Source organism: Orcinus orca, chromosome 4 (genome assembly GCF_937001465.1).
Source record: "Orcinus orca chromosome 4, mOrcOrc1.1, whole genome shotgun sequence".
Classification (NCBI taxonomy): domain Eukaryota; kingdom Metazoa; phylum Chordata; class Mammalia; order Artiodactyla; family Delphinidae; genus Orcinus; species Orcinus orca.
Genome location: NC_064562.1, coordinates 88,112,074 through 88,132,069, shown reverse-complemented (window position 1 = coordinate 88,132,069; position 19,996 = coordinate 88,112,074). Strand labels below are relative to the sequence as shown.

Genomic DNA, 19,996 nt, shown 5'->3' with positions numbered 1-19,996 from the left:
ATTTAGCCATAAAAATAATGAAATCTTGCCATGTGTGACAACACAAATGGACTTCCAGGGCATTATGCTAAGTGAAATAAGTCAGAGAAAGACAAATATCATTTGATCTCTCTTATATGTGGAATCTAAAAATAAACAAATGAACAAAAAATAAAAACACAATAAGCTCACAGATACAGAGATCAGATTGGTGGCTGCAAGAGACAAGGGTTGTTGGGGGGTGGGAAAAATGAGTGAACTTTTTAAAAAAATTTAAACAAATTTAATAAAAATTAAAAAAGAAAAAATCTTAGGGGTGAAAACAAGACTCACAAAGGCAATGGATGAAATAAACACATAGAAAGGTCTTCTATTTCCATTTTGTCTCTCTTTAAAATCAGAAAAGGGAAAAATTAAAGAATTAGAGGTCTCTGAAGAGAGATGGTACTTAATAGCATTATGGAAGCATCAGTCTTTGAGTTGTGTACAGACTGCACTGTGAGGGAAGAGTGGCATACCATATTACGAAGCTGCTGTGGCCGTCTTTTCGATGTTAGTTTTCCGTGTTCTTGAGGACGGCTTTTGGATCCCGAAAAAGTTATCCAAAGCAAACTTTATTTTTAAAATTTAATATTAAATGTATTAAATTTATATATTAAAAACACAGTTCTTTCTTAAGCTTTGAAATTCAACTTAATCATTTTATTCTACTTAAAAATGTAGCAAATTTTAAGAATTACTTTAAGGAGGTGTTAATGTTTGATTCTTTTCATAAACAAAAACTCCCTGAAATGTTTTAAACTACACTTATTAAGTCGGTACATTTTGTTTTCTTTTTAAGTCCTTTACTCACCTGAAAGAGCCTTCCAAGTACTTAAGTAACCATTAAAATAGGATAAATTTAACTTATAAAAATAAGTCTTAGGCTTTCTTAAATTTTCTAATACTGGTGGATCTCAACATAATCTCTTTGACTAAATCAATTATTCAGTCCTGTCGGTTTAGTTTGGAATCACAAGGATGAAATATTTTTGTAATAGGTAGAATTCTCTTAAATACATTGATTATTTCTAAACTTTACTAAAAAATATTAGTACTATAAGTTTGATTTACTTAACCATATGAATGCGTCATTCTCCAGGTTTAAAGCTAATAGTTCTCTTGAAAACAATTATGTCATCCACACAATTTTAGGGTTAGCATTCCAAGCACTTTTGGAGATTACACTCTCAGTTGGCTGAGGTTGAATATTAACCAGAGATGTCATTTAGGACATCTGAGCTCTAGAACTACAGATACCCTTGAAATTTTTCTAGCATCTGTGTCTGTTAACAGGGCTCATTCTCTAGATTCAAGTAATCCAAATACTTCTCTCCACGTACAGAAGTCCATATTTGGTCCATTTGATTCATTTCAACTACTCCATTACTGTGTTATTCTATTTTACATTCTCTTCATATTTTTTCCTGTCAACATTAATGTGTACAGTTCTTTCAACGACATTGGATTGGATTTTGTTTATTTTCCAAGGCTTTTTCTAATTGGTTACTTTTAGTTTTAAGATCTAGGTACCCTGAATGATGATGGTGAATTGAATAGAAACAAACAAATGGAGAAATGGAGAGTTGTCCTGAAGGGAGCATAGAGAGTAGATGTTAGGGTTGGTGATGGATTCTTAGAAAAGGAAACACTGGGTAAAGACCTCAGAGAGAAGGTGGAGCCCTCAATCCCGTTACTCCCCCATCTCTTCAATCCCCAGAACACAGCTGTCAAAACTCTGTGAAAAGTACTTTGTTGAGAGTTTTGGAGTTACTGAAAGGGATTATATAAAATGGAAAATTAGAGGATGTTTCTTTTTAAATTTATGACACTTAAGAGAGACTTTTATGCTAAGTAATTGACCTAATGCCTTTCTTATGAAAGACATTGAGGCAATTTGTTCCATAGACCTTACGGAGTCCTTCCCTTCTGTTATGTGGGAAGCTTAGTTCCTGAAGGAGATCAAAGTCACTAAACTTAAAAAAATACCATTATCACACCTATAAATTAATATTAATTTCTTAATATTATTACACATCTAGCAAAAGCTGAAAGTTCTTTAACTTTTAGGAATTCTTTGCAGATAAGTTGAATGGAAGATGAGGGGAAATATTCTCATTATAGAAAAACTCTCGCTGTTAGAACAAATGAACAGTCATAGTGAAAGGAAACATTTTACTCAACATATAAGAAATCTTACTGCTTCTAGTATTTCTTTGTAGATTAGATAGTGGAAAAATGTATAGAGTAAACCATAGGTATTTCTTTTTCAATGTCTGCTTCCATAACAGATGTTTAGGGAATGTGTGTGTTGGCAATGAGATACCACTTTCAGCAAGAGAGAACAGGAGTAGCACACTTACTGAAATTTCCATTCTGCCAAAAACCTGGTCCAATGCATGTTTCACCCTAAATATTAAGGGGGAAAGCTCATCTCACATTCTCTCAATTTCATCGCAGTTTGTTTTCTGGCATTGGGAACGAAATAGGGACTTTTGCTTTTGTTTCTGTTTTTTTCTTATCACAATGCAGTAAGACTCAGAACAACTGACAACTGAGAATGTTGAAACAGTGAGTGAATTATTTGGATTGGTCACCTTGAAGAAGCCTAAAGAATTTGGCAGGCATTCAAAAGCCAGAGATTGAATGAGTTAAGGGTAAAATTGACCTGTCTTGCAGCTTTCTGTCCAAAGGACTGCCTCCTTCTATTGCAGCTTTGGAGTCTGAATTCTCTTGTTTAGAACACTGAGAAGTTTTGAAAGCCCTGACATATATCCATAAAACTCTATCAAGCAAGGTCGAGGAAACTGCTTCCTTCCACGCATACACAGGTATCCAGGCAGCTTGCTCAGGCATACAGAGAGCAACTCAGAGCAAAGCAGCCTGTTCCCCTTGAGCTCTGTTCTCTTATTTCCTCGGAGTACATTCAGCCATCTGAGCATCTGACTCAGACATAGTGGAGATACTGTTGCTGCCAGAGGGTAATAGTTTGTTCTGTTTTCCTGGAATGCCCTTGCACTGAGAACATTAGAGGCTGGGGAACTCAATGAATTTTCCCACTAAGTATATTTCTCACTAGCTCTTCCTGCCTCTTATTTCTTCCTACCATTTTAGAGGGAACAGCCATCCCACTTTTTAGGCCACCAGCTTGTCTGTGGAATCGGTTGAGTGCATTTAATGTGTACAGAAGAGATGCTTACAGAGCAGGTAGCAGAACTAAGAATAGGAAGTTTCATTTTTCCAATCCCTTGGAGAACGAGATATTTCATGTAAGTGTATTTTTCTAGACAGCTGAAACTTCTTCCCTAAACATCAAAATTTGTTTTTAACTTAGGGAAGTGGTATAGCGTAGTGGTGAAGCACACAGACTCTAAGACTCTGAGACAGATTGTCTGTATTTAAATGCTGACTCTGCCACTTTCTAGCTTTGTAACTTTGGGCACTGTACTTAACCCCTCTTGCCTCAGTTTCCTTATCTGTAAAGTGGGGATAATAATAGGCTCTATCTTATAGAGTTTTTGTGAGGATTAAACAGGATTCAGCGGGTTAATGTATGTAAAGCCCTTAGAACAATGCCAAATATGTTAAATCATAGAAGAGTTGTTACTATTATTAGTAATTCAACTATTTGTATACAAATATTGCTACAAAATGGTACTCATTGTTTTACAGAATATATTGAACATTGAGTATCTCAGTGCGTTTGCACACAGAGAAGTAGTATAGTCATGCCTTCAGACAGTGCTGTGAAGATGTTGATGATGAAATAATAGTTAATATTGTTTACTGAGCAGGTTTCATGAATGTTACTGGTAATTCCTACAATGAACCTCTAAGATAGGTATATTTGTAAATAGGTTTGGAGGATTTAAGTACTTGCCGAACTTCATGCATCTAGAAGCAGACGATGTGAGATCCAGACTCAGGGCTGTGTGACCCCAGAGCTGGTGCTCTTGGTCACCTCACCACACCGACTGGCGGCTAGGACTTCTTGTCCTCACACCAGTGTTTCTTAAACTTGGGTGTGTGTTAGAATCACCCTGACACTGGCTAGACTGCCAGCTTCCACCTCAGAGGCTGAGAATTGGTGTATTAAGTTGCTAGGTGACGTTGATGCTGCTGGTACAGAAATCATTCCTACTTTGGGAACTGCTAGCCTACAGTAAATCACCCCAGGCTATTTTCAATACCATTCTTTAAAAAACTGTCTTTTTACCATCAGTTGCCCCTTGAAGCTATCAGTGTGTGCTTTTGCTTTCAAGTTCCATCACACACACATTCACCTGTTTTAAAATCCTCTGTGACTCACATCTTACGGTATTGAATTTGTGGATTTTACGAGCAGCAGCTGCCCCTTGGAGGTTTCTTTCACTTGCTGCTCGGTTCCCTGGTGCACTTGGTTCTTTAACTCTGCTAGGAGCTTGACTTACTTCCTTGCATGTTGCTTCTTTATGTTTTAATGAAGGAAAAGTTTTGAGTGACTAAGCTTAATGGATTTAAAATCTCCATCACATGCCACGTGCTCTCCTTTTCGATGTTGAGGGCTTCACAGCATCAGAGATGATTCTATAATAGAGCATAGCAAAATCTAACACACCCTGGCTTGGCTTTTTAGACTCCCTAACACAGGAATCTCATTCCAAGGATCTGGTGTTTTGCATCTGTTTCTCCATATCTAGTCCTGTCTTTTATCAATATAGTTCTAAAATCCTGTGTCAGCCATGGAATCATCACAGAATTAGGTCTAGCAAGATATTTTTCTTGGTAGAATGGTTTTTTTTTTTTCCTCTTACAATAACAGAATATGTAGATTCTTGATTCCTGAGCTGTTCCTCTACAGCTTCACAGTATAAGAGACAGAAAGCTCACAATTGTGGCTTCCTCCAATGTGATTCCTCACTCTATTAAAGCATAGATAACTTTGGGTGTACTTCTGTGAGAAACCAGGGCATGAGGAGCTATGTTGGCTCACTTGTTCCCTTGATCTCATATTTATCTTTTGCATTGCTTTTTTGGCTGTTCGTGGTAGATTGAAGTAAACATAACCTTAAACATAGCTCAAGTCATCGTTCTAGACCAAACTTTGTGGTCTGGCTAATTCATATTCCCTCCCGGTTTCCTGTTACAAACCCATACTTTTATTTCTGTATTGCTCAATACTTTAAACATACATCCTTTCTGTATTACTGTATGTCACTCATCTTCTATCCCTACTCTGTCCCTACCTCTGGACTTAATGTTGAAAGAGAAAAATAAAAATTTATTAGTTTAAACCCCTGTATTGGGGTTTCTATTACTTTTAACTGAATACATTCCTTAGCTGATCCTCTTATATTATCAGAATTCTGTAAAGTAGGACTATTCTAGGATTAGTTATTTCAGTGGCTCAACAAAGTCATCTGAAACTACAATTCTTGCCCTCTTTCTGTTTTTCCATTCCCTGCGCTACAGCAGATTACCTCATGGTTGCTTGATGACTGCAACAGTGCCAGACATCACATATGCTCATATTAATGTCTATGTTGGGTCTCTCTCTCTCTTTTTTTTTTTTTTTTTTTTGGCTGTGTTGGGTCTTCGTTGCTGTGCATGGGCTTTCTCTAGTTGCAGCGAGTGGGGGCTACTCTTCATTGTAGTGCATGGGCTTCTCATTGCGGTGGCTTCTCTTGTTGCAGAGCATGGGCTCTAGGCGCGCAGGCTTCAATAGTTGCAGCACACGGGCTCAGTCATTGTGGCTGACGGGCTCTAGAGCACAGGCTCAGTAGTTGTGGTGCACGGGCCCAGCCGCTCCGCGGCATGTGGGATCTTCTTGGACCGGGGCACGAACCCGTGTCCCCTGCATCGGCAGGCGGACTCTCAACCACTGTGCCACCAGGGAAGCCCTGTGTTTAGTTTTTTAAGGAACCTCCATATTGTTCTCCATAGTGGCTGTATCAATTTACATTCCCACCAACAGTGCAAGAGGGTCCCCTTTTCTCCACACCCTCTCCAGCATTTGTTGTTTGTGGATTTTCTGATGATGCCCATTCTAACTGGTGTGAGGTGATAACTCATTGTAGTTTTGATTTGCATTTCTCTAATAATTAGTGATGTTGAGCAGCTTTTCATGTGCTTCGTGGCCATCTGTATGTCTTCTTTGGAGAAATGTCTACTTACGTCTTCTGCCCATTTTTGGATTGGGTTGTTTGTCTTTTTAATATTGAGCTGCATGAGCTGTTTATATATTTTGGAGATTAATTCTTTGTCTGTTGATTCGTTTCCAAATATTTTCTCCCATTCTGAGGGTTGTCTTTTCATCTTGTTTGCAGTTTCCTTTGCTTTGTAAAAGCTTTTAAGTTTCATTAAGTCCCATTTGCTTATTTTTGTTTTCATTTCCATTACTCTAGGAGGAGGGTCAAAAAAGATCTTGCTGTGATTTATGTTAAAGAGTGTTCTTCCTATGTTTTCCTCTAAGAGTTTTATAGTGTCCACTCTTATATTTAGGTCTCTAATCCATTTTGAGTTTATTTTTGTGTATGGTGTTAGGGAGTGTTCTAATTTCATTTTTCTACATGTAGCTGTCCCGTTTTCCCAGCACCACTTATTGAAGAGACTGTCTTTTCTCCATTGTACATCCTTGCCTCCTTTGTCATAGATTAGTTGACCCTAGGTGCGTGGGTTTATCTCTGGGCTTATCTCTGGGCTTTCTGTCCAGTTCCATTGATCTATATCTCTGTTTTTGTGCCAGTACCATACTATCTTGATTACTGTAGCTTTGTAGTATAGCCTGAAGTCAGGGAGTCTGATTACTCCAGCTCCGATTTTTTCCCTCAAGACTGCTTTGGCTATTCGGGGATTTTGCATCTCCATACAAATTTTAAGATTTTTTGTTCTAGTTCTGTAAAAAATGCCATTGATAATTTGATAGGGATTGCATTGAATCTGTAGATTGCTTTGGGTAGTATAGTCATTTTTACAATATTCATTCTTCCATTCCAGGAACATGGTATATCTCTCCATCTGTTGTTATCATCTTTAATTTCTTTCATCAGTGTCTTATAGTTTTCTGCATACAGGTCTTTTGTCTCCCTAGGTAGGTTTATTCCTAGATATTTTATTCTTTTTGTTGCAGTGGCAAATGGGAGTGTTTCCTTAATTTCTCTTTCAGATTTTTCATCATTAGTGTATAGGAATGCAAGAGATTTCTGTGCATTAATTTTGTACCCTGCAGCTTTACCAAATTCATTGATTAGCTCTGGTAGTTTTCTGGTGGCATCTTTAGGATTCTCTATGTATAGTATCATGTCATCTACAAACAGTGACAGTTTTACTTCTTCTTTTCCGATTTGGATTCCTTTTATTTCTTTTTGTTCTCTGATTGCCATGGCTAGGACTTCCAAAACTATGTTGAATAATAGTGGTGAGAGTGGACATCCTTGTCTCGTTCCTGATCTTAGAGGAATGCTTTCACCATTGAGAATGATGTTTGCTGTGGGTTTGTCATATATGGCCTTTATTATGTTGAGGTAGGTTCCCTCTATGCCCACTTTCTGGAGAGTTTTTATCATAAATGGGTGTTGAATTTTGTCAAAAGCTTTTCCTGCATCTATTGAGATGATCATATGGTTTTTCTTCTTCAGTCTTTTAATATGATGAATCACATTGATTGATTTGCGTATATTGAAGAATCCTTGCGTTCCTGGGATAAACCTCACTTGATCATGGTGTATGATCCTTTTAATGTGTTGTTGGATTCTGTTTGCTAGTATTTTGTTGAGGATTTTTACATCTATATTCATGAGTGACATTGGTCTGTAGTTTTCTTTTTTTGTAGTATCTTTGTCTGGTTTTGGTATCAGGGTGATGGTGGCCTCATAGAATGAGTTTGGGAGTGTTCCCTCTTCTGCAATTTTTTGGAAGAGTTTGAGAAGGATGGGTGTTAGCTCTTCTCTAAATGTTTGATACAATTCACCTGTGAAGCTGTCTGGTCCTGGACTTTTTGTTTGTTGGAAGATTTTTAATCATAGTTTCAATTTCATGACTTGTGATTGATCTGTTCATATTTTCTATTTCTTCCTCGTTCAGTGTTGGAAGGTTATACCTTTCTGTGAATTTGTCCATTTCTTCCAGGTTGTCCATTTTATTGGCATAGAGTTGCTTGTAGTAGTCTCTTAGGATGCTTTGTATTTCTGTGGTGTCTGTTGTAACTTCTCCTTTTGTATCTCCGTTGGATACAATTTTCTTTAGATATCTAAAATATCTAAAGTCGCTGCATTGTTTTATTAATAATATGCATATTTTGGCTTGTTAAAAATCATTTCTTAGTAAATGATTACACTTACAAATATAAATTTAGTTGAATCATTGCCTCTATTGAATATCCAGTGATCAAGCATTGTCAATTTCAAAAGGTCTTTATATCAAAGCAGTCTTTCTCCTACTCCCTCTTAGAAATAAGTCATGAAAATGAAAGGGCATGCAATATATTTTTATCTAATATGAAATTAACATTAACACTAGGAAATTATTTTAAATATTTTACAGAGAGTCTTGTTGAGATCCAGATCAAAGCACCTTTACGGCTGCCTCAGAATGTAATGTGCCAGTACCAAGCATCAGCTTTATTTTCATTTGGATCTGTATAGATATTATTTATAGGTGTTTGAATGTTTTCTTATGTAAGATTACTTAGAATACATCCCAATGATTAGACCATAATGAAAGACAGTTTACATAGCTGAGTATTATCATCTTTCAATGGTAGGCAGTATAAATGGGAATAGAATAACAAAAGCAAACAAAAATGACAGAAGCAACAACTAAAATTTTTTTTAAATCTTAAAAATTACATTTATCAAGGCAAGGATTATTCTTCATAATTTTATCTGGAAATGGGTACAATATTGGTAGGTAGGAATGTGTAGTAGATTATTGTGTTTAATATTACTTTGTATAAAAATATTGGCATTCGTGTTCATAGGACCACTGTGGTTTTTATTTTTATGAAGACCCAGTAGCAAGCACATTTGTAACATGAAAGAGTTGGATACAATTCCGTTTACATAAACGCAACCTCATACACAGAGCTCATTAGTTTATCCTCAACTGATATATAAATTATTGAACCAGTCTTGATCTGCCAGCTAAGTGGAATATGACATCTCACAGCAATATTTATTAATTTCTATGAGGACTTTATTTCTGCCCTGCTTCTGAAAGATACAAAGAGGAAATTGCAGCTTTTGTGGTTTCTTAAGGAATGAATACAATCTAAATGACCCTAAATTTCAGAGCAGGAGTTGAACTTTAGGATTTCTTTTGTTGGCTTACCTCCAGCTGCCTTATAAGAAGAACATGATTTTTGGTTCATATTTATATTTTCAGATGTTGACTCATCCCCTTCACTGATTTTGTCTTTTTATTTAAGAAAATATCCTTCATGAATGATTGAATTGTTAGACTCATGCATCCATTTGCTCTGTCTCCTGATATTACAAAGACTTTTTTCAGAAAATGACATTACAAGATTCCTGGCAGATGATTGGATTGGCAAATAATTCAGGCAGATGTGAAAATAATATCAATGACAAATAAGAAAAATTCAATACATATAACAGTACCAAGCATTCATGAGGATGTGGGGGAAGATGAAACCACATACATGTTGGTTGGAGTGTAAATTGGTTTGCTGACTTTGGAGAGCAATTTGTGAGTACTTTGTAGAGGTGAATTTGCACCTGGTGTCCATCCTACTATTTTATTACTTCTTTACCCTAGAAAACCCCAGGCATTTGTGCACAGGGAGAGTCTTTGAGCAGGTTTGTAACAAGGGAAATAATCCGTTTAACAGTGAATAAATGTATAAACCATTGTTTATTCAAACAATTACTATGCAAAGATTTGTAATGAATGTTCCAGATCTACAAGAGTAAGTATGGTTTATTTCAAAAATGCAATGCTGAATAAAAAAGAGTAAGTTGCAAATTATACTTCAAGTATAATTCATTTATGTAGAATTTAAAAATAGTACTATTTATGGATGCTACATATGTAATGAAGTAGAAGAATGTCATGAATCTAATACACATCAGCATTAGGATAGTGGTTACTGCTGGGGAGGAAGATGGCAGATTGAGGGTAGAGATGTAGGTGTAACATTTCATTTTTTAGAAAAGAAAGTGAGAGAATTGAAGTAAAGAAAGCAAAATATTAGTGTATGCTTAATCTTGGTATTTTAGCATTGTTACACTTACAGATACCTATCACATTGTATTTTGTACTCATATTTTTAAATGGTTTTATAGTTAAGGAAAAAAAAAGTCCTAATTACTGGTTGTGAAGGGCTGAGTTCAACCAGGTGAATGTCAACTTCATGGGGTAAAATCACCCCATGAAGTAGGGAATTGAAGAGGTTTTCTCCTAAGCTGGCCCAAGGGAGTAACAAGAGGAATTAATTTATCAAGGAATGAACTTTGAAAATAGACCAGGACATATTGCTGTTCTCATGGGAACTTAATCTCTTTCAAATAGTCTTCTTTAAAGAAACCTTAAGAAGTTAACTTCTCCAATGCTCATATTTTCTCAGTAATAAAAAATAATGATAATAATATTGCATAAAATTTAATAAGCACTTATATTCAGATTCTGCTGATGATTTATACATTTGTCTCATCTAATCCTCACAATGTCTCTATGAAGCAGGTATTATTATAAACCACACTTAAAGATGGGCCAAGTACTTTCCCTACTCACATGGCAGAGCTAGTACATTGCAATAGCAAGATTAACCATTAGAGGCCTTTACAAGAACAACAGATTAATAAGTAAATCAGTGAAACATGAAAGGTAATGGGGATGGTCCTTTCAACATCCCTCTGCTTTCATTTTATAGTAGACTGCCCCACTGAGTTGCTACCAAAAAAGTTTGATAATTAATTTAAGAAAGATTAAGTTTATGTACTAACAGACACTGTACCATCCCTTTTGAATATAACATTTAACAGAGTTTCTTTTTGTTTTAGTGCTAGGAACTTAAAAGCTAGTGAGTGTGAATATGTGAATATTCAAAATATTTTTTAAACTTATATAAACATAAGTTTGTATTAATGGGCATCTGTCTGAATAGAAAAGATACTGCTACTTCTGAATTTCCTTCCACCTCAAAAAATTCTGTTTGTGTAGTTAGATGGATTAGATATTAATTCTACTTCTGAGAAATAATAATCTTTTTATTAAGAAATAGAAATTGCTCATTTGAGCATTAAAAGATTTTAAAATTGAGAAATTGTGTAGGTAGAGTTTTGATATAATAAAATCGAAGCAGAAAAATTACCTAAAATATACTTTAAGTATATTTTTTCCTCTCAAATAGGAGAAAACTGATGAGGATGGGGTGGGATTTTGTACTGGACCAAAAAAGCTAAGTTTCTGAAGTTATTTGGGAGGAGGCTTAAGTTTTATTTTAGAATTAATTATAGTTAAATTTATTGAGCCATTCAATGCTCCAATAAGTAATTACTATTTTCCATGCACTGGACTTTGCCTTTTTACGAGTAGGATCTCACGCGGTCCTGACAACGTTGTGTACTCATTTCGCAGATGAGAAAACTGAGGCTGTGAGAGGGGAAGTAAAGGGCTCAAGGTCACACAACTTGAGGATAGCAGAGTCATGACTCAACCTAGAGTAGGATTCAGATCCAGGTAGGCAACTCTGCTTTTGTGCGTCCTTCAGTTTGTTAAGGTGTCCCAGTGTGAAAACCTCTATAGCTGGTTGGGGGAAGAGCAGGTGAATCTGAGCTCTGAAACCTGCAACCCTGTGTGTGTGTGTGTGTGTGTGTGTGTGTGTGTGTGTGTGTGTGGCTGAGCACTTTTTGCTTCTTTATGAGAAACAGTCATAATTAAGGGCAGTAGTTTAAGGACACCTCAATAAGAGAGTTCTTAAAGATGGGATAGAGTTTAATGGAAAAAAATGTTCTGCTTGGAAAACATGCTAGGGAACTATGAATGGTTTTTTCTCCTTTTCATCCATAAAAAGATTAGAAGTGTAGTACTCTGAATTACTTTTCAGGCAGAGAAACTATAAAACACTGTGAAATAGAGAAGCAGGATTCAGAATGTTGCATTTTGTTTTTTATTACAAAAGAAATACATGCACATGGTAGAAGATTAGAAAATTCTGATAATAAGAAAAGAAAAAAATTTACAAAATCTGTAACTATCGTTGAGTGATAAACACCACCATTACCTTGGTGTGCATAACTCTATGTATGTTCTTTAAAAATCAAATCATTTTGTGGAAGCTGTTTTGTTACCTGATTGTAGCTTTTTTAAAGGTTAAAGGCATTTATTTTTGTACTTTAGGGCATAAATGGAGCTACAGAAATGTCGATACAATAAGTGTATATCTATGAGATTTTGGACTACCTTCCCATAAATCTTACTTGAATGCAGTGTTATTTTCTTCTGTTTTTTATTCAAGGTGGTGCATCACAATTATGATGTAGTTCTTCTAAAGATTTTCTTTTTTTTTTGATGTGGACCATTTTTTAAAGTCTTCATTGAATTTGTTACAATATTGGCTTCTGTTTTTTTATGGTTTGGTTTTTTTGGCCGTGAGGCATGTGGGATCTTAGAATCCGCACCCCATGCATTGGAAGGTGAAGTCGTAACCACTGGACCACCAGGGAAGTTCCTATGATGTAGTTATTGATGCTAGCTACTGGGTGACTGTCAGGACTTTCATGAAATGAACTGTGAAATTGACAAACCTATATGTCAATTATGATTCTTCCAGTATGGAAGACTAATCCAGGGCCAAAATTAAAACAGAGATAACCATAATTTTTGAAAGGTAGAAGAGATCCTACAGAGTGAGTATATATGTTACACACAAGGGAAGAGAGAAAATACTCTGAAACAGTGTCCAGGGCCATACAACTAGTTATTGGTGAGAGATTGCAACTGAAATCCAGCTGTTCTAACTTCTCGTCCATTGCTTTTTCATCTATTGCATGTGTCTCTCACTAAGGAGCTCATTTCATGAGATTGCAGAATAGAGCACTGTGTGGTCCGGCTTTCTTAGGGGCAACGTTTCCAACCTCCAGACTCACAGCCCTACATAAAGAGAGGGCTCCTGGGAACCTCTCCACCGTTAAGAAATTCTGCGAAGCAGAGTAATTGTCCCTATTAACTCTTTAAGTTCTGTCTATCATGGGAAGAACAGAATGACCATTCCTGGATCTTAGGATTTAGGACAGCCATTGGAAAGATTTTTTAATTTTTTAAAGTCCTATGAGATATAAGGCATGGTGGGAGTTTAAGGTGGAGGGATAAATGTGGGGCAGAAGCTGGCCAGAAAATAGCCAAAGATTTAACTTCACCAATAGGAATGTTTTTCTTTCTTGTCCTCCCTCTGTCAGTTGTCATCATCCTCTTCATCATCACTATGATTTTTTTTTAAAAATCTAACATATCTCATACTTACTATAGTCAGACACTGAATTCAGTGTTTTCATATGCATTATCTCATTTAATCTTATGAATCAAATTGTTATTCCCATCGTACAAATAAGCAAACCGAGGCTCAAGTGGCCTTAAGTAATTTGGTCAAGGGCTTCCTAAGCTGGTAATCAAGCTAGGATTCTAACTTAAGTCTTTGGGTCTCCAGAACCCATGCTCTTTACAGTCTATTACACTATTCCTCTTATAAGCATCCGTGAGGGGTTGAGGTTCAAAAACCCAAGTCAGATTGCAGAGTAATCTTGAACTTGATATGGACAGTGCCACGAAAAGGAGGTCTAAGTTGGGACACATGAGGTCTATGGCAGTGAGCTTTCTAGTTCACACAGTCCAATACTAGAAATTTGATTTCTCTGTCTATCCTTGAGGTCATGCTGGGAGTGGGGGTGTGAGAAAGATCCAACATGATCAGGCTGAAGGTCACAGCTATGCTGTTTTTCTAGCAGGAAACATAGATGAAAATTAGGAATCAGGGCAGACATCCAGCTGGGTAGAATGGCTCTGAGATTTATGCCAGATGCTCATGAAGGTACCACTGGGACACAGTTCACTCTGAACACCCGACACACAGGCATTGATGTAGCAGACTAATTCCAGAAGAAATATGTGTAGTTTTTACATATGATACCTGTTTCCAAAAAAGAAACTGTAGTGGAACTAAGTGCAGCTTACGTGTTATGCTCAGTTCTTGGCTAATGAGACACTTATGTGTGTTCAGGCTCAAGACACAGATGGGAATGGTGAGGATCTCCAGCTAAAGTAAAAAATGCAACTGACCATGGGATGGTGAAGGAGCCTACTCAAGGTAATAGATGTCACCCTGGGAGGCAGAGGGACAGATTTCTCTCTCTATTGCTGCTGGTAAGGGGTGCACATTTTTCAATTTGAATATATATAGCGGTAATTCTCAAAGTGTGGTCCCCAGACCAACAGCACCAGAATCACATGGGAACTTATTGGAAATGCACACTCTCAGGCTCCACCCCAAATCTAATTAATTAGACACTCTGGGGGTGGCGACAAACCTTCCAGGTGACTGGGATGCAACTGAAGTCTGAGACCCACTGACCTGCAGCATTACAGCATTTATTTATCAAAGCAACCATATGAGTTATGTATTGTCATCTTTGTTTTGCAGAAGGGAAATCCAAGAAATGTCAAGTTAATGTTAAGTATCATGCCCAAGATTACACAACTAGTAGATAGTAAAATTGAGATTAAACTTCACTGTTATATGGCTGTAGTTATGTATGCTTCCAGATATTTTTAACTTAACTGAATTTAATCTTTTAGTTAATGTGTTTGGATATTTTCTTCAGAGGTGATTACCATATCATGTATATCATATGTCATATCATGACATGTCATATATCATGCTACATATCATATTATACTATTTATTTATCTTGCCTCTAACATAGCATTTAAATGATATAATAGGAGCCACCTTCTACATGGAATTATCTTGAAGAGCTTCCATGTTAACCACCTTTCCCTCCTTTTCCCTTTAGCTCTTTTTTTTCCACAATTTATTTTGAATTTCAATGCTATGAAAGTTGAGAATAGTCCAATAAGCAACACTATATTCTTTATTTAGAATTACCAGTTAACATCTTGCCACGTATGCTTTCTCTGTCTCTTTCTGTGTGTATATAATCATGTGTATCAAACACACATATGTTTTCCTGAATTATTAGAAATAAGTTGCAGGTGTTATAACAGTTCACCTTTAAATAACTTAACGTGTATCTCCAAGGACAGGAACTTTCTCTTATATAACTACAATACTACTAGACAGCAAATAAGTTTAACATTTGTTCAGTAATATAATCGAATATTTGGTCCATATTCAAATTTCTCCAGTTACTAAAGAAATATTGCATATGTTTTTTTAAATTCAAAATGCAACATAAATCATGCAATGCATTTTGCTGTCATGTCTTTTATTTATTTATTTATCTTTAATTTATTATTTTTTTTCTGAAGTGAAAAAATAAATTGTAGTTTATTACAAAAGAATTTACATTAAAATTAAGGGCTTCCTACAACTACTGATCTAGATGTTTGTATAACATCTGAGATATTTTTATTCAAATATTTATTTTTTTTTGAATTTTATTTTATTTTTTTATACAGCAGGTTCTTATTTGTTATCCATTTTATACATATTAGTGTATATAAGTCAATCCCAATCCCATGTCTTTTTCATCTTGTTTATCTAGAGCCATCCCTCTGTCTTTTTGTTTGCTTTCATGCCATTGACATTTCTGGAGTGTGGGTTAGTTATTTAGAAAAACGTCCCACTTCCCACTTGTGTACTTCCTGTTGCATCCCATTAGGTAGCACGTGATGCCTGTTTGTGCCATTCTTGATGAACAGCTTGGTTATTTAGTTAGGTGATGTCTGCTATAGCTCTGCAGCATAAGGTACCCCTCCCTTCCTCTTGTAAATCAAAAGTGGTATGTGGGATGATACTTCGAGATCATAGGATGTATTATCCTGCTTTTTTAACAACTTTTCACTGAATGGTATTAACATCCCTTTGGATCCTTGTCTGAATATCACAGATATCACACGGGGTTGCAAAATGGTGATTTTTTGAATTCTATTACTTCTACATTTATTTTCTGGCATTTTTCTAGAAGAAAGAACCCTGTCCTCCATCATTTTCCCCTTTTCCTCTCTTATTTTTTTATGTACTAGGTATTACGTATATATGTATGCATGTGTTATCACTATCTACTTTGATTACATTTTCTTAAGAATGTCATTTAATTTCATGTTTTAGGTTAGTAAATTATTATCTTTTGAAGAGAAATACATCATAATTTTTGATGAATGATGCTAACTATATGGTCACTGGACTTATACCTAGATAGAAAAAATAGAAAAAAGATTAGATGACTTGTGTATCAAATGGGAGGGTTCAGCCCTTTACTCTTCTAGTTTTTATTACTCATTAGGACTTCTTTGATGTACTTTGGGCAGAATGGAGGAGGGATGGCCAGAAAGAATCTTTTAGATTTGATTTTTTTTCAAATTCCTGTAATTATACTCTACTTTTAAGAGAAATCTGCTTTGAATTTGGTTTGTAGACTTGATCTATGGTGGATTTTTACATCTCTGTGAGTTCAGTAGTCTTCTAGAAGTATTTTATATACATGTGAATATGACATATTCACATGAATATAAATGAATATGAAAATGAATATAGTTCCCTGTGGTATACAGTAGGACCTTGTTTTTCATCCATTCTAAATATAATAGTTGGCATATGCTAACCCCAATCTCCCACTTCATCCCTCCCCCACCCTCCTCCCCCTTGGCAACCACAAGTCTGTTCTCTATGTTTGTGAGTCTGTTTCTCTTTCATAGACCTTAAAAGAGGCATTAATTGCTATTTTTTTCTCAGTCTATTGTTAACTCTTCTTAATGTGGCTGATTCTCACTGTTACTTCATAATTTTTTCCTGAGAGTTTTTGAAAACTGTTCCCTTTGGAAGGAAGCAAGGCAAGACACCAGTAAACTAGTCTCTTTTGTTATCAGACTTTAATGTCTTAATAATTAAGCAATTTTAATATAAATTTATATTGCGATTATTGTTCTGCTTGAGTGATTGTTGATATGTTTAGCAATTTAATATTGCACTGAAGTTAATTGTCTTTATATCACTTATGGAGGAATCTGAGAAATGATGGTGATGATTCATTGAAAATAGTCATTCCCTTCTGATACTTTTGGGAACATAGAACAATGTTATGGTTTTGATGTTTGTAACATTTAAGCTTGACAGGAGGCCCAAAGTAAGAGTGGCTTAAAGAAGGTAGGGATCTATTTCTCTTTCTCATAAACAGGAAAAAGAAGTAGGCAATCTATTACTAATAAGGAGACTCCACAGTCATGAGGGACTCAGGCTCCTTCTATCAGGTCCCTCTGCTATCTTTTTTTTTTTTTTGTGGGTATTCCTATTTAAAAAAAAATTTTTTTATTGAAATATAGTTGATTTACAATGTTGCGTTAGTTTCCACCAACAGTGTAGAAGTGATCTTTTTTCTCCATACCCTCACCAGCATTTATTATTTGTAGACTTTTTGATTTGGCCATTCTGACTGGTATTAAGTGATACCTCATTGTACTTTTGATTTGCATTTCTCCTATAGTTAGAAATGTTGTCCCTCTGCTATCTTAACACATAGCTTCCAATGGAAGGTCCAATATGGCTGCTCCAGATAAAAAGCTCATATGTGCTCTCAACCAGCATGAAAGAGGAAGGGTGCACCCCTCCCTTTAAAGAAGAATGCTTCCTGGAGTTCGCACACTCCTCTTCTGCTTATATCTTATTGGCCAGAATCTAGTCACATGGCCATGTCTAGCTATAAGAGAGACTGTGAAATGTAAATTTTATTCTGGGCAACCCTATTCTGAGCTAAAAATGGGTGGTTATGTTACTAAAGAAGTAGGGGAAGATGCATATTGGGGCAAATTAGCAATCTCTGTCATAACCTTGTAATAATTTGGGCTTTATTTGTCAATATTTTCCAGGGGCAATTGTCAACTTGTCCACATTTTTAACAGTTGACAAATTCTCCTTGAGAACTTTATCTGTTTTCTGGAATAGTTCAATGCATTTTTCAGTAGTTCAATGACATTATTTTAAAGCTAAGAAAAGGAGACTCTGATCTCTCTTAAATGGTAAAGGAGAATGGCAGGGGGCACATGGATCTACGTGCTATTTCTCATCCATCTGCTCTGACACACAGATGTACCCAAACCTCCACAGGTCTGTTGCCAAATTTTGATCAATGAGTAAAACATTAATTTCTGTAGCTGATTGTGCATATAGTTATACAGTGTTGTCACTTAGAACATTGAATGTATACAGCATGTATATGGCAGGTATACCTGCATTAGATGAGTCAAGGGCATTATGAGGGGGTCTTTGTTGGGGATCCAGGCTCTATCTGTGGATTGGCTATCATCAACATAGGGCTTCCATCGTCCACCATTACTCCCAAATTCCAGCAAGCAGGAATGGGAGGAGAGGAAGAGAGGAACACACTCCTTCCCTTTCCGGGCAGTGTCTAGAATTTGCACACATTATGCGTGTGGATCTTTTTTCTTTTTATTGAACCATCTCTTACACTCACACTTTTATACTGATTACATCTAAGATGATTATATCTAAATCAGTCCCTTAGACTTTTACATTATTTGCTATTTTTTCATGATTATAAACATCAGTATATACATTTTGAAATATGTAAATCTTTAAATGTGTTTAAAGATTAGCATTTAAATGTTTAACAATATAAATTATTGTCTGCATTTTGAATGGTATCAGAATTGGGACAAGCACAAATTTGATAAATATTGCCAGTTTTCTTTTTAAAAAATTAAAACAGCACTCTCATCAGCTATATTTGAGAGGGTCTGTTTATTGCAAACTTACTAGTGTTTTGTTTTCTCATACAGTTTTTAAAAATATATAAAGTTTCTTCATTCTAAGTGAGGTGAATATTTATTGTCTATCTGTAACTTTTTCTCTCTTCCTTTCTTATTAAGGAATCTTATTAGATATTTATATATAAATAATACTAATTTTTCTTCTCTTACTTATAAATTTCCATATATTATGTCCTTTTAATTTAGCTAATGTTTCTCATTGAAGGAGAGAAATATAAAGTGCTCACAAAGTCAAATTTATTAAGTATAAATGATGTGACTTTCTCCATTGTTTTTAAGTATACAAGATATTTCTCATCCTGAGATCCAGAGATTGCAGAAATATATACCTTCATTATCTTCTATTTTAATTTTTCTGTAATTTAACTTGGTTTATGATATGAGGTAAGTCTGTAATCCATATATTTTTTCCAAATAGCCAACTGTGAATCCCTACTATTTATTAGGTAATCTTTTTCATTTGCATCAATTTGTAGTATATCATTCTATAAATACACCAACAAAAAATAATATGTATTTTCAACCTGTCTATTCTGTCTTATAGGTGCCAGAAATGTTTTTGTAGCAGAATATTGGTATGTGATGAGAAATTTTGTTGTAGGGAGTGTTTTTTATGTCCTTACAGCACAGTTATTACCATTTTGAGCCTAGAGACAAATAAAAGCATTTCCTTTTTTTTTTTTTATAATGTGAATTTAGAAAGTGCTTTTCCACATGAATGTCCTGTGGGCACATCAAACTCACTGTGTCCAAAAGAATGCCATTATTTGTGGCCCCATTACAACTCTCCTCTTCTAATGTTTCCTAGTGCGGCTAATGGCATAGCTTTCATCCAGTCTCCCTAGCCACAAACCTCAGCATCATTTCTGACTTTTCCCTCTGCATTTCACCCTACATAGAGCTATTCCCTAGTATTTTCTAACTCTATCCTGAAATACTACTGGAATCAGTTCTTTCCCTTTGGTTATCACTGCCTCTGCTCTCAGGGCCGTGCCATCTCTGCTGGACAGCTTCAGGTTCT

The 19,996-nt window shown here is 35.7% G+C and overlaps 1 protein-coding gene across 14 annotated transcripts in view; it reads left to right on the top strand.

Annotated features, from left to right (window-relative positions):
- GRXCR1 (glutaredoxin and cysteine rich domain containing 1) overlaps positions 1 to 19,996 on the top strand; it is a 306,050-nt gene that overhangs the window by 12,316 nt on the left and 273,738 nt on the right. For 10 of the 14 annotated variants that reach the window (XR_007477288.1, XR_007477293.1, XR_007477294.1 and 7 more), the window contains exon 3: positions 14,231 to 14,317. The exons of 1 other annotated variant lie outside the window; for it this stretch is intronic. The gene's annotated coding sequence lies outside the window, so the exon portion shown is untranslated. Of the gene's footprint in view, positions 1 to 9,166; positions 9,703 to 11,592; positions 11,695 to 14,230; positions 14,318 to 19,996 lie in introns of those variants that run through there. 3 more of the 14 variants (XR_007477295.1, XR_007477291.1, XR_007477296.1) reach the window with 2 other exon arrangements.